This window comes from Cimex lectularius, unplaced genomic scaffold (assembly GCF_000648675.2).
Source record: "Cimex lectularius strain Harlan isolate CLEC.00 unplaced genomic scaffold, Clec_2.1 scaffold58, whole genome shotgun sequence".
In the NCBI taxonomy this organism is placed as follows: domain Eukaryota; kingdom Metazoa; phylum Arthropoda; class Insecta; order Hemiptera; family Cimicidae; genus Cimex; species Cimex lectularius.
Window position 1 is genome coordinate 26,314 of NW_019392696.1, and position 15,293 is coordinate 41,606.

At 33.8% G+C, this 15,293-nt stretch overlaps 1 protein-coding gene across 2 annotated transcripts in view; it reads right to left on the reverse strand.

Annotated features, from left to right (window-relative positions):
• The window catches only part of LOC106670598 (MAM domain-containing glycosylphosphatidylinositol anchor protein 2-like), a 531,551-nt gene that overhangs the window by 17,769 nt on the left and 498,489 nt on the right, over positions 1–15,293 (reverse strand). The gene's annotated exons all lie outside the window — the stretch shown is intronic.

Here is a 15,293-nt window from a genome sequence, read left to right on the forward strand (position 1 = left end):
ATTCCTCTCGCTCCCCCTTAATCTTGTTAGCCTTCTTTTCTCACGCCACACGGACAAAGTGGGACAATCAAATACTCACCTAGACGGTTTCCCATTTAGTTAAACAGCTTTTTTGCTTAAGCAATAAATTAAGTCGAAAATTTTTTTTTGCAAGGCTCAACTTTTAATATTTACATCCAAAAAAATTTCCTATTTTCAAAAAATGAGATAAGAAATACAAGCATTTAAAATTTTAAAAGTAAGGTAATTACAGGAATGTCCAATTTTTTCAAACTATTCTGCAGAAAATAAAAGTATCGTTGTTTAAAGAGAAAATTTTTTAGGGTGCATCAACCATTATTACGATATCTATGGCATTTAACAAATCTTTATCTTTTTGTGTAAAGTAACAATATCGTTCGCCTGGTTAATAAACAGAAACATTTCATTACGTTAAATAGCTGTTATTTTCAGTAAACGCTATCTTTTTGTAAATCTGCTTTTGTTGGCCCGACATCATTTCATTGGGTTCCGCTTTCCTTCTCTCGGTTTTCTTGTTTTCTCGCTTAATTAGTTTTCCTCCTTTAATAGAATTTATTATAGTCTTATCTGACAACTAATCATTTCCAGGGTTTTTCCGTCATCTTCTCCTTCCCTTCATATTACGCAAGCAGGATCAAAATCAGGCTTTTTTTCTGACTCGTTTTGTGTATATTTTATGTGTATTATTTTAAAAACGCTTTAATGAAACTCGATCGTTTTAAACGACAAACTTTCTCTCACAAAATTAATAAACATAGGGAGCTTTAATTTCATTTCATAACCTTATTGTTTCAGATAATAAAAATATTTACTACTTTAAAAAAAATAAAAAACATAAACACTTGCCCATAATTTACCGTTTTCAACCAGAACGGATTAAATGAATGACTGGAAATGAATTGACAAATTAAATACGCCAAACATTCGAGTTAGCACCCACAACTTCGTTGAAAGTTTGAAATTATTCAAATATCTTTCTCAACAACTGGCTACATTTGCATTAAAAGTTCAGGAGATCTCTTCGACAGGAATGACAGAATATAACCAACTTATATATAATTGCGTAAGAAATACATTTATCAATTGATGATTGGGATCAGGTATGTGGTCGAAAATGAAGTAGTATCTTTTTGCCAAGCTGTCGGCTTTTTATTAAGCCTTCCTCAAGGCTCAGCAGAATAAACATAATTATTTTAATGGCATAGGCTCACACTAAGACAATGTTTAAAACTTACGAATACTTAATTAAAAACATAAATAAAAAAACCGGCAGGTTCAGACACTTCTTTCAATTTTATTTCTTATGTTCTTACATTATGCAATATTAAGTTTGTAAAATTTTACAAATAAATAATTTGATTAATAAATATTATTTAAAGTAAATCGTAACAGTGACAAGATGCAATTTTATTAAGGGGTAACCTTCCTATTGTATTATTCAATACAACAATAATAAGAATTTTGGCGTCTCCAACCTGTGCCAGAGATTTAAATAAGTTCTAAAAAAATTATTGTTGACTTAGCGCAAAGAAGATAAACTACTCAAAAATGAATAGGAATATTGTCAATTCTGTAGCATTTACTTTCCCTAGCATTTTTATTTTATTTTTATTATAAATTACTTTAAAAATTATTAGAAATTGTTACGTTTTTTACTGAAAAAAATTAATTAGGTGATTTTGAAAAAGATCAAAATAAAAGGTTTTAATTCCACAATTTTGTTTTTTTGATTAGAAATAAGTTTGTAAAGAAACAATACCGTTCTCTGTTAGCTAAAACCTCAGTTCACCTTTAGGTGTCCGGTTATTAAGGCTCTCATTCATTCCATAAGGAATTTCACTCCATCCATGTTGCTACCCTGCAGTCAGTTGGCTGCGGATGATGATCGACAAGCCTTGTTAGGAACGCGTCCCACATGTGCTCAATGGGATTGAGGTCTAGAGTCAATGGGGGAAAAGGTAGATAGAAAATTTCCAGATTTTAAAAACATTGATGAACAACTCTGCCCATATGAGGTCTGCTATTGTCATCCAGAAATCGAAAATCCCTGCCAATGAGATCCCTGGTTTAAGGGATGAATTCGTGGATAATTTCTCGGACATAACGGAATGCCGTGAGGTTGCCATAATGCCATAAACAGTAGGCAGAATCCAGTTCGTATTCCAGTGTAAATCCCAACTCAGACCATTACACCGCCCCCTCCAAATTGCACTGAAGGGAGCACGAACTGGGGCATTGTACACATCCCCTGTTCTCGGTAGGCTCTTCGGCGCTTGGTATCACTATAAAGAAAAAAACGCGACTCATCAGTAAATATAACAGCATTCCAATTTATGTTCTGTTCTAGGTGCTCGCTGCACCATATTCTTCCATTCCGATGTTCCAAAATCCAGCCCATGTTACACTGGGAATGGATTCGTGGTGGTGCGTGGTGACGCCCCTGGCGGGAACTTAGAGGCCTCACGGAAGACGTTGCGGATGCGATGATTATGCTGAAGAGTCCCTCGAATGCGTGAGTAAGCGAACGGAAACGGGTAGTGAATCGGTGTCTCTGACTCGAGTATGCTTTGCATTGTTGTGCGTATGACCGGCGTGGTACCCTTGGGGAAGCGAAGGATCGGACCACCTAGGCTGTGCCTATGGCTCCCTCGAATGCGCGTGGCAGGTTTAGGCTGAGCTCGATAAGAGACTTTTACCATAGGCGGTGCTCATCTAGGGTTTGGTTAGCAATTCCACTTTAAACTAAACCGCTGCCGGGGCGTTCCCGGTAGTTTCTACGATAGGGAAGCACCACTACTTTGGGAGGTAGAGTGGCCTTCTCTGTCTGGCGAGTGCGCGGGAGACCGGGCTGATGTATTTCGGCTTAGGTAGTGGATCGCGACATACGGTTTGATGCTTAATGCGGACCCGACCGCTCGGAATGGGCAAGCGGGGAGCGAGGTTGTCTTGGCCCTTCAGGGCTGAGCTGCCTCTACACCAATACTGCGGCGGTATCACTGTTCCGTCGTATGCGGAAGTGCGTCAGCTCTCATCTTGAGGATCAACACGTCCGATAAGGCCGAATAGGCCAGGTGCGGATGTTAAAGATCTTCTAGTCTTGTGACGAAGAGTTCTCGGGAACCTCATACAGCATATTCTCCTGGGATGCTGGTGGCAGGCTGTTGCTGCAAGCCGTCACGATGGGAATTTGAGGCTAACTTCCCACAAACATGTACTTCATTTAGGATCTGGAGGACACTATGGAAAGGGTTCCGTCTTACAGCAATATTTCTGTCCTCCCTTAGCATCGTAATGCGCTGAGATCCACTACCAGGCCTCTTATTGATACTTTCAGTCCGGGAGACCATGCTCTGAGAAACGCCAACTGCCTCTGCGATATCCACCTCGATGATACATTCTCACAATGATATTGAGAACTTCTGGTTCTTGATGATGTATTTACATGGTTAAAAAGAACACATACGGATTAAAGTGAAGAAAATCCGAGAAAACATGTTTGTTTACAAAATGAGAAATGTTTTGTTTGCCATTCTTAAGTAAATCCGTTATTTAAAATGAGAATTAATATTTGTTTATTTTTGGTTTGTATTTTCTATTTTGTTTTATCTAATTACAAAGAATATATCGGTTAATTTAATTAAAATTAATAGGATAAGAATAAATTACAAATATCTCTATTTATTTTTGAGCAGTTTAGTTACGGAATCCGCTATAAATTTCACTATTCGGAATAATCTGTGTTGTTTACTTTTATTTTTTTTAATTCTTTGATAAGAGAGAGATAAATAAATATACAAAATAACCGTGTTTTGGGCGGTTAAAAAAAAAAGTAGTTCAAACACAATATCACAGAATTCCGCTAGAAATTGAATGAAATCTCTGAAGATAACATTTTGAAAGAAATGATGCATATATACACTAACGGTACTACAAAAAACAGATCTCACTAATGGAAGTAGTATTTATAAATAACAGATAAGAAACCTCCCACAGCAATACATTCTAACTGGCTATAAAATGTTTTCAAAAGAATAATATTTGTTATTACAAATTAATTAGCCTTCTAAGTAAAGGTCTATGTGTTTTAGGAAGGAATGTTTCTCTATTAATTGCCAATTTTCTTTAATAATGTCATAGGTTTCATTAGGAAAAAATATTAGTAAACATTGTTACAAGATCAAAGGAAATTCAAATGTCATCTTCACCTAATTCTGTTTTGATTTTTTCTACAATTTGAAAACTATTTTTACTATCGAAAGGATGATTAAAATTAATTTTAATTAATGTTACATTTTACTTATTAAATTAATTTAAATTTTTATTTTGATTTTACTCAATTTGTTCGTTACGCTATCTACATTTGATATAATGTTCCTTAAGGGAATATTTTCTTCATATAATTTAATTAACTCTTATGCGAGGCGGGAATAGCATTATATAAAGCTAGTTTAGTTTTTCTTTTTTGTTTAGAATTTTTTGTTTTACAAGTTTGTCTAAAAATTGATGATACATTTTTTAAATCTTCAGTTGGATCTAATCTAAGTGTGTGAATATTTATTTTATTTATTTGCGATTATTTACGTAGTTATTTTTCGTTGTTTAATTAAATTTAATACATTGAAACATTTGAATTATTTGAAATATTATATCTTGAGAGCGATTTCAGTTGATATCGTGAAAAGTGTTTTGCTGAAGTTCAGTTGGAAAACAACACTAACATTTCCTTGTTTTCATTGTTTTCTTCTTCCTCGCAGCCTGCGCTTCAGAGTTTGTATGAGAGACCAGGCACAAGATACGGCGGGAAATGATACAATAAGAGGACGACGACACTACTCGAGTCTATCAGGGAAGTGAAAAGGCCCGCCTACAATCAAAAGTTTGAAACAAAGGTTAAGATTCGACGGAATGAACAATAGAATAGAAATGGAGTGCAGCTTTGGAACGGGTCCAAAACGAATAACACAAATCCCACCATCTGGTATTAGAGTCAGCACTCGTATTATGACCTAAAGCAATCGAACTGCTCTACATCCCAAGCATTAGTTTAATAACGGTAATTTTCATTTTTCCACATGTAAAATATTGGCTGGAAATTTATTCCAGTACGTAAACATGTTTATATAAATTTGAATACCCCAAAAAACGTAATTCAATTAATTCTGTCGAAGTAGAGAGATTGCTGTACTTTTAAATATTATGACCATAGAAGTTGAAGGTATTAGCTATTTCATTAGCAATAAATAGAGGATATAAATGAATAAGTGTATAATTCATACATACATATATATATANATATATATAAGGGTAGAACAGGGTTAAATATCAATACTGAGTTGGTGGAGAGTCCAAAACTTATTAAATTCACTAGTTTCGTGGTCCGCTTGACCAATTAATACCTTACAATTAATTGAGGTTTTCAGTTGAGATAAAAAAGTCAAAGGAACGAGCGGGATTCGAACCCACGATCTTCGGCTTGATACGCCGCTGCTCTACCATTTGAGCTATCGTGACCTCGATCCACTCGGACACCAACTTCCCATCTCAACCCACCTTTTTGCCATTTTTCAAATGTCGTGTAATCAATTTCATTCTTGGCGACAAATGAAATGCCCACGAAGAGCTTTAGTGAAATATACTTCATTTTGAGAGCTTTAGTGAAATATACTTCATTTTAAACTTATTAAATTAAACTTATGAAAAATGGCAAAAAGGAGGGAAAATTCAAAAGGTGTGGTTGAGATGGGAGGTTAGTGTCCGCGTGGATCGAGGTCACGATAGCTCAAGTGGTAGAGCAGCGGCGTATCAAGCCGAAGATCGTGGGTTCGAATCCTGCTCGTGCCAATGACTTTTTTATCTCAACTAAAAACCTTAATTAATTGTAATAAAAAACATAAAATGTAAATTTGTTGCAATTTTTCTTCAATTATGTATAATTATGATTTATAATTATGTATTCAATTCATTTTATCACAATTCAAATATGTATTATAATTACACTTAATGAGAAGAATCTATATAATTTTTGTTAACAACTAATAAATGTTGTGAAAAATATGACATGTTCGTTTACGTTTTTCAACCTTGTAAAAGAGATTTAACAAACAAAAATTCTAGAAAATGTAGAAGGGAATATGTCGTTGGAATGCTTACCTGAAATCCCCGAAAATTTGGATGTAAAAAAACGGGTTTGCCATTTGTTGAGCAGATACCGTATATTCGGAAGCGAGAATTATTCAACGAAAATGTTATCTTGTGGGAATTTTAACATAAATATACACTGACAGGCAAAATATTCCTCCCACATATAATATAACTTGTTTTGTATATTTTTTTATATATCAAGTTTTTAATTTTTAATAATTGACGTTTAATAATAAGTGAAGATTTTAACATCTAAAAAAGTTTTAAAAAATTGCTAAGGAAAATGAAAAATAAAATAAAGATGGACATGGCATTTTTAAGTTTAAAAATTGAAATTAAGAAAACTAAGTTTATTGCTTCAGAATTCAAATGAAACTGAATAAACATTTTAAATTCCGTAAAAAGTAAACATTGAAAAATTCTTTATCCTTGTTTTGTATTAAGTGTATTTATTTCTAATTGATATTACCAATTTAATACATAGCGTAAAGAAATATCTATTTATAAAAACAATGAGGCAAATTAAAAGCGGAGTTTTTTTTTATCGAGAAAAGGAAAAAATCAATTGGGTGGAATTTGGTGGAATCCAAATTAAAAAACGTTTAATAAATTCATTTAATTTTTATAAAATTATTATTAATCTTTCCACCTTACCAATCCTTGAATTACGGTTTTTAGTTTCTTTCATCAATTTCCTTGTCTTCGAAAAAGTAATATACTGTATTACTGTATTATAGTGTACACGGCTACGCGTATTACAAACTTTCCTAGTAGATACTACATTTAAAATGGAACCAAAAAGCCCTAATTAACTATAGTCCGAATCTCAACAGTTTCGGAGTTATTGCCATTTTTCGGATTTTTTAAGACCACGACCTTGCTTCAAAACGAAAAGGTTTTGGACCAATCCATGGAAACCATTGAAAACTACGTTAAATTTGCAATAAGATGTGATCAATCAACTTGTAAACGTTTGGGAAATAAGCGTAAATTTTCAGGAATTAAGATTTGCTCAAATAATGCGAGTATGACAAACATGGCAGAATGTAAACAATAATGCACTTAAAATTTTCTTTAGTGAAGAAGAAAATTATTGGAATTAACAACAAAACAAACGAAATTTCAAACTTTTTTCCATAACTTTGTCATTTTTTGACCAATTTAAAATCCGATTGCACCATTGTTTTCAGCGTAAAATAAGGTGTCACGATGTACAGGATCGTATCTGAAATTTTGACGTTGAACTGGGCCTTGAGTACCCTGCACAATTTTTCTCCCAAAAAGGTAAACATTAGAAACTTGACTAAAAAATATTCAACTTTATTATTATTAATTTTTTACAGCGTCATTGGTCCATGAGAAATTCAGGCGGGCTAGCTAAACTGGACGTTGTATAGATCATACAAAACAATCTTAAAAGTGTGTATAAATTGGACTAATTATTTTTTTAATAGATGGTTTCAAATTTCTTTATGGTTTCCACACCGGCAATGTCATACGTGATACCATTGCAATCTCATCCAGGAGGTTTCCTGTAATATCGGTCCTGTGCTGCTTGATTTGTTCATTGTTCATTGATTTATTGGTATTCTCAGAAATGAATGAATGGCTATTTTAAATTTGATAACAAAATATATTATGCAGGTTAATGGTATGGCGATGAGAGGCGTTTTGTCCCCCATTTTTTGCAGACATGCTAAGGAATGATTTGAACGATTGGATTTTAGATAAGGTCACTTACAATTTAAGCTCATTTGCAGGTATGTGGATGACTTGTTTCTGATTTTTACAAGGGCCAATTGAAATAATCTCCCCTATATTTTTCGACTATTTTTGCGATATTTTCTTTCTTGAAATTATCATCTTTCATTCTATATAAGTTAATAAATATGTTTAGATAAGTTAATTGAACTAAGACAGAAAACAGAGAATTGAATACCACATTAATTAAATTGGTTATTGCGTATATCCATTCAATACTTGGAAATGGTAGTTTTACTCATTAACTAAAATGACTACTACCCTTTTCAACTATTGATAAGGACACTGTGTGAAATAAAGATTAAGCAATTAAGCTCGTTTGTTCCATTTATTTTTTAGCCCAGATGTGTAAACTGTAGTGACTCTCTTTTTCTTGTACCCGGGGTTGTTGGAAAGTTGCGTATGGGGTTCATTCCATTTAGAAACTGAGGGAATAGAGTTGCTATTACGTTTGAGACTTGTATAAAAGGAAGAGGTGGATCAATTACGATGAATAGTACGAATAGGTTCAATGGCAAAGCCAGAGTTTCCCCCCCTGGAAAAATATCTTCCCGTTCTCCATTGCCATTTACTTCCTACGGCTCTACCTATTTCTCATTTCCCCCTTCCAGCGGATTCGAACGGGCCACGGATGAAAAGGATTTGTACACCGAGCAGATCCAAATCGTCAAAGTTTTATCCCTCGCATTTTGCTTTATTTCATTTATCCCTCAGGAACGGGAGAGAAGAAATGCGCTTTAAATCGGATCCGGGATTTTAAGCGAGATTTTGAATTTGGAACGGAATGAAAAATGCAAATGTTGACGTGTCGTTTGTGTGCGGAGGTGTCGTTTCGTTAGTCTTGCGACCGGCTATCAAGAACTAATCGCTCCTGCCTGTAGAAGGGCACCACGCCCCTTAACGTGTCACTAATGACCTAATGCCACCTTCCCTCACACTCGCCACCACCCTCGGCCGCTTATTCTACCACCCTGTTTTAACACTACCTCTCTCCTTAATAGATTTCAGGTTAAAGTGGGCCCTGTCACGCCACATACTTCTCCGTCTCCAAGTCTCAGCTAATACCCCTAATTTTTCAATACGTAAACGATATAATGAGAATGAGAAAAAATTGATATTTCTGATTTATTGTGGGCAAGTTTTTTTCAGACTACAAGCTACTTAAAAGTTAGCGCCCTGAAACTCATTGCGTGTTTTACAGCTGGAACATTTAGCGACGAGGATTTTCATCAAAGAAATAAACACTACCCCAATTTAGTCAACATTTTAAAAAGGGCGTGCTATAAATTTCACTTTTCAACTCGGGTTATTCCTTATTTCTTTTTTTTATATATTTATAGGATGAAGTAAATAGACAAGCAAGAATGAAGAACGATCCAAGTCCTATATAAGTTTTAACTACTTGCTCACCTCCCAACATTACTTCACAGTTATTTTCACAAACTTTATACAAGATGAGATTTTAATTTTATATACGCAGCATTGATCATGCATATTTTTTATTTTAAATTCTCGGAAAATTTTAAGTTACAATCCGAAGTATCTGGTTCCTTTCGAATAGGTAAATTTCCATATATACAGTATTAACTGAACCTCGTTGCAGAGAATTGTATAAAAATGAATTTAAGTTTCAATTAAGAAACATTGATTACGCATGTTTTAATTTGTAATTATTTTTCTACTATCTATACTACACAGCTAAGCTGTTTCGCGATCAATTGTCTACTTGGCGCTCAATGCTGGGGTTTCAATGGTTTGAGCTGGTGGAAAGATTTCGACGTTTTTTTAAATAAAAAGTTGTTTCGGCTACCCCCATGACGTCTAATTATCTGTTAACGACTGAGACTTCGACTTCTCTCGTTAAAGAAGCATTCATGTCAGATACTGCATTAAAATTCTAGATTTGCCTGTTCACCGCCTTTCTCGTATTATAACTTTGCAAATTATATAAAGAAAAAGATTTTGGTTCAAGCACTGACTGGCGGAGAGATACTCGTGCGATTTTGATTCCAGAAAATAGGGACAAGTGAAGTGGTCAGTTAATGGTCATCCGACAGATGTTATCGCGAGGAGTGTGTGCGGTCGGCTAGACGATCTAACCGTTTTTTTACTTTACAAGGATTTACAGTACTCCCAAAATTTACTAAACTTAAATGCCCATAGTACTGAATTTCAGCCATTGAGTTAAGTTGGTTTTTCAAGTTATGATGCGCGTTACTCTACCTTGGCGAGACCGTAAGGTTTCAATGTGTACTTTGCGTAACCTCGAGGAGGGGGAGGATGCCGTCCATTTCTTTGCTGTGTGTCCCATCCTCACTAAATTCAGATTTCTTCATAGGGGACACAGGAAGCTCAGCAGAAACCGCTAATTTAATTTCTGAATGGAAAGAATTTCTTAGAACTGGTCAGATATGCTTGGTCTTTTAGTTTTGAACAAATTAAGGAATTCAACGATCATTAATAGTTTTTTTTATCTGTAGTTAATTAATTTATTTTTTTTCATGTATTCATAAACTACCTACCTTTTAGTTTTCAAATACATATTTCATTCTTATTTTTGTTAGTGCAGTGATGTAGTGATGTAATCAACTTCCGGCAGACGGTATTTATCATGCTGTAATACTGTTAATTTACGTTGTTTTGTACACATTTTTTTAAATGTTAAATAAACATTATTATTATTACAATTAATTAAGGTTTTTAGTTGAGATAAAAAAATCAATGGCATGAACGGATTTCGAACTCGAATTTATCTCAACTAAAAACCTTAATTAATTGAAATATATTAATTGGTCAAGCGGCCCAAGAAATTAGTGAATTATTATTATTATTATTACACAGCTATCGCATTGATCGGATTTTCCGAGTCACTGAAGGCCATTATCTCGTCGCGTATTATCAACTCTTCAGGACAATGTACTTGCTCCCGTACAGTATCAAGTATACACAGCTCAACCTGCGTATCATTCTCAAATGGTTGTGCTTAGCTTCCAATGAAATGCAGCATTTTGGACGAATAACTCTCATCATGTTCTCGCGTCACGAAACCTCATATCACACTATTGTTATCTTGATGCAATAAATAAAAAATTGAAATTAAACACGGAAAAAATTAGTCCTCCATTATATTTCAATAACGACTGAATATAATAGAATCCACACAAACAAACAAACAAACACACGCACACACACATACATACACACACACGTACGCTCGCACACGCACACACACACACACGGTTTAAGAGCAGACAAGACCATCTCTGTCCATATGAAAAAACATCTTCACCTTTGTACTTTTTTCGTAAACTATTTAATCAAATTGAATAAAATTTTAGACACCTGTTTACAATTGTGGGCAAACAGTTATGATTTATAACTAATATCTGACGATATTTTTTAAAGTAAGTTGTTTTGATTTAACTAAGAATCTGAAATTTGGAAAAAAAAACTGTTGATTGTTTCTTATTTGAAACTTAACAACAATGTTTACTTTAAGATTTTCTTACGTAATAACAATGTCAAGCAGCATAATAATAATGTCAAGAATTACTTTTTATTTCCTAATTAATTTTTTTATTGTAAAAAAGGAAAAAATTTAGTTTTGAATTTACAAAAATGAGTTATAAGAAGTTTATATAAAGAAGGAATTTTTTTAATTTATTTAAATTTAATACTTTATAATATTACTAATTATTATCATTAGGGTTTATATTGTTCGTGTATAATTTATCTCAATAGTAAACCAATTTTTTAGTGATAATAATTTCAATATTTGTTACTTTTTTAAATTAAAAACTTAATAAATACCTTCAAAATAAATTTTTTATAAATTTAATTTACTTTGGGGTAATTGTTGAATGTGGACAAGTTTTAATAAACAAAATTAACAAATGACTACAGTTTTTACAATTTCTTTGCCATAACTAATCTAACAAATCTACGTAATGATTAAATTCACTAATTTCGTGGTCCGCTTGACCAATTAATACATTACAATTAATTAAGGTTTTTAGGTGAGATGAAAAAAAGTTAATGGCACGAGCGGGATTCGAACCCACGATCTTCGGCTAGATACGCCGCTGCTTTACCACTTGAGCTATCGTGACCTCGATCCACTCGGACATCAACTTCCTATCTCAACCCCACCTTATGAGTTTTCCCTCCTTTTTGCCATTTTTCAAATGTCGTGTAATCGGATTGGATTCTTGACGACAAATTGAAAAATGGCAGAAAGGAGGGAAAACTCATAAGGTGGGGTTTAGGTAGGAAGTTGATGTCCGAGTGGATCGAGGTCACGATAGCTCAAGTGGTAGAGCAGCGGCGTATCTAGCCGAAGATCGTGGGTTCGAATCCCGCTCGTGCCATTAACTTTTTTTCATCTCAACTAAAAACCTTAATTAATTGCTACGTAACGATCTTTAAAAGTGTTCAACAAAATCGGTCTCAATTTAAGATCTTAATTTTCTGCGTAAAAACGTGATTTTTCAGGACAGTAAAAATACCAAAAAACGTCTTAATATATGCGGTTTAACAATCGTTGAAGTCGTTTCAATGAAATCATGGAAACCATACAAATGTTACCTTGCTACAATGGTAATATTTCTCTCTGTCTGGTCCTCAATTGCTTCGAAAGCGAACTTGATTAGATGAATCCTGAAGCCACAGAAAATCGGAATTTGATCAAACAAAAAAAGGCGAAGTTCATAACCAAAGTACATTCTGGCAAATCAAGAGGTTTAATAAATAAGGTCCAAGATTATTTAAATATTTAAACGTAAACATTCTGAAACATAGAGATAAATTATATAGTGCAATTAAAAACAAGCTTTATATATGGAAATTTATTTTGAAGAAAAAAAGCCTAAACAATTTTTTTCGGAGTAAAAAACGCGTTTCAGTTCAATATTCAAAACATCTATTTCCTGAAAAAAATATTTTAAATGTTTAATAGTATTTTTTAATTTGTAGCGATTACAAAATATGAAGATAAATATTCCACCCGTTGAATGTCTTCATTTTCTCGCACAAGATTAATTCTGAAAAGGGATTAATTAACATCATTGAAATCACTTTTCCTTCGAATAACATCTTAAACGACTTGACTACAGAAGAAGGATCATACTCATCTGTAATTTACAGACATAATATTGGCACGTCTTAAATTGTGTAGATTTCCCCTTGGAAGGGATAAACAAATAAACGACAGGGTTCAGAGTTGTTTTATTCATACGGGGAAAACGTTTACCACCTGGGGATACTGTTTATCCCCGAAGCAAAACCATTCGAGTGTTTATTCAGCCGATAAGTGATACAAGTGACAGACACGTAGGTCGATAAGTTATACAGAACTTTTTGAATTATCATCTTCTAATTTTATCATGATGTGGATACCGGTAGATATTCGTCTCTGGCCAGAGTCGCTGAAAATGAACTAAACATAAACTTTTTTAAGTGATTTAATTTTTCAGGAGAGAGAAATACTACAAAAGTCCTAATTCTTGCTGTTTAATCACTGTTGAAGTCGTTTTACTGAAATCATGCAAGCCATGTAAAAATGGTAACATTTACCATTGTCCGGTCATCAATTTCTTCGGAATCGAACATTACGCAGTTCAATCCTGAGGGTCTCGAAAAATCGGACTTTGATCAAACAAAAAAGCCGAATTCTTTAGCCAAATTACCGCCAAAAAGCACGATTATCAAGCACCAAATTAAGAAAAATGGAACTGGCAACAAAATAATAACGGGACTAATTTATTTTTATTTTTGTTCAAACCCCAAAAAAATTCAATAGGATTTCGATGAAGAAATACTTTCATCAGAAAAAAGGTTAAAAATATGAAAATGGCCTAACTGTCCTCTTACTACTCCTTACGTTACCTTTTTGCTAAGCTGTGAAAACTAAATAATTTTAAAAAAATACATCTAATGCGTTATTCTTTTTCTGAAAACACAATTGGATACATGAAGTGGAAACAAATATTTTTTACGTTTTTTGGTCCTGTCTGTCTTTAAACGACAAGAAATGATAAAACGGTACAAAATCTACTCACGACTATTTGACAAACGAGCCAATTTGTCAATGATTCCCCAAAAATATAGATTTCTAACTATTCCATACCAAAACCATTGCATACTACCATAAGGGATATAAGCCTGGGGTTGTGCCATAAGCTTCGTACCCAAACTAATCAATAAAAAATATGCCAAAAATTTCTTACGCCTTTTTAGTAGCCAAGTACAATAAGAGAAATAATTTTAAAATTCTGTAAAGTATTTTACTCTTTTTTTTCGACCGGCTTGCAGTTAAGGCTATTTATTGCCTAGCTCCTCACGTATTGCCTAGCGCGTATTTCTTTAATCACCGATATCTTTGATGTTTAACCCTTACACACATGATTAACATACTAAATCTATTTAAATAATTATCTAACCTATATTAGGCGGGTTTCTAAACTTCTAGATATACAGCTAACCTCACTATGCTAAAATGATGGCGATTTTCACTTTTACGCCCTCCCTTCATTCACGCCAATAAATACATTCGCCCGCATTAACTATCCTAATTGTTTCGAATATTCTCTGGATAGGCGATGTTCTACACAGACTGTGATCATACTCACTTAACCGCTCATGCAAATAAATACATCCAGAACTGTAGTCACCGGTGTTACTGATATTTCCCCCTCTATATCACCCTGCAAATATTTACGATCAAATAACCGAGATTAGTTTGGTTTGTTTGTGGGTATTCGATTTTCCATCACAAACACTCGTTAACACACAATAACACTCACGCTAATAAATTCATCAAGGCAATTAACAATTTTTTTGAAGTCGTGAGGAGCAGTCAATGATAGAAAAACAACTTTTCCTTTTTTTCCCGTCCTTTGGGCCTTTATTCAGGTCATCTTCAGGGCATAAAGTGTGGTGCTATTCTTGTGGAGTCATATTGGTATTATGTGAAAGTGCTGTGAGACAAAACCAATATGACACCTGAAGAATAGCACCACACTTTATACCCTGAAGAAGACACGAATAAAGGTCGAAACGTCGGCAAAAGAAAAGAAGTGTTTTTCTAAACTACCTCATTATTGACTGCTCTTCACGACTTCAACAAATTATGACACAACAGGTCACTAATAAACCCGCAATTAAAGGTATTATTTCAACCTAAGTATGAAAGGGTTTCTGATTTTTTCTCAATCAGATGCCGATTTTCATTGCGCTATATTTTGGCACAAAATATTGTATTTTAACTAATATGAACTAATTTTTTGAAAAACAAAATCGATACCAATAAGTTTATGTTGGTTCAAAAGACTAAAATTTCAGTGTAGATACCAAAAATACTAAAATAGATACTA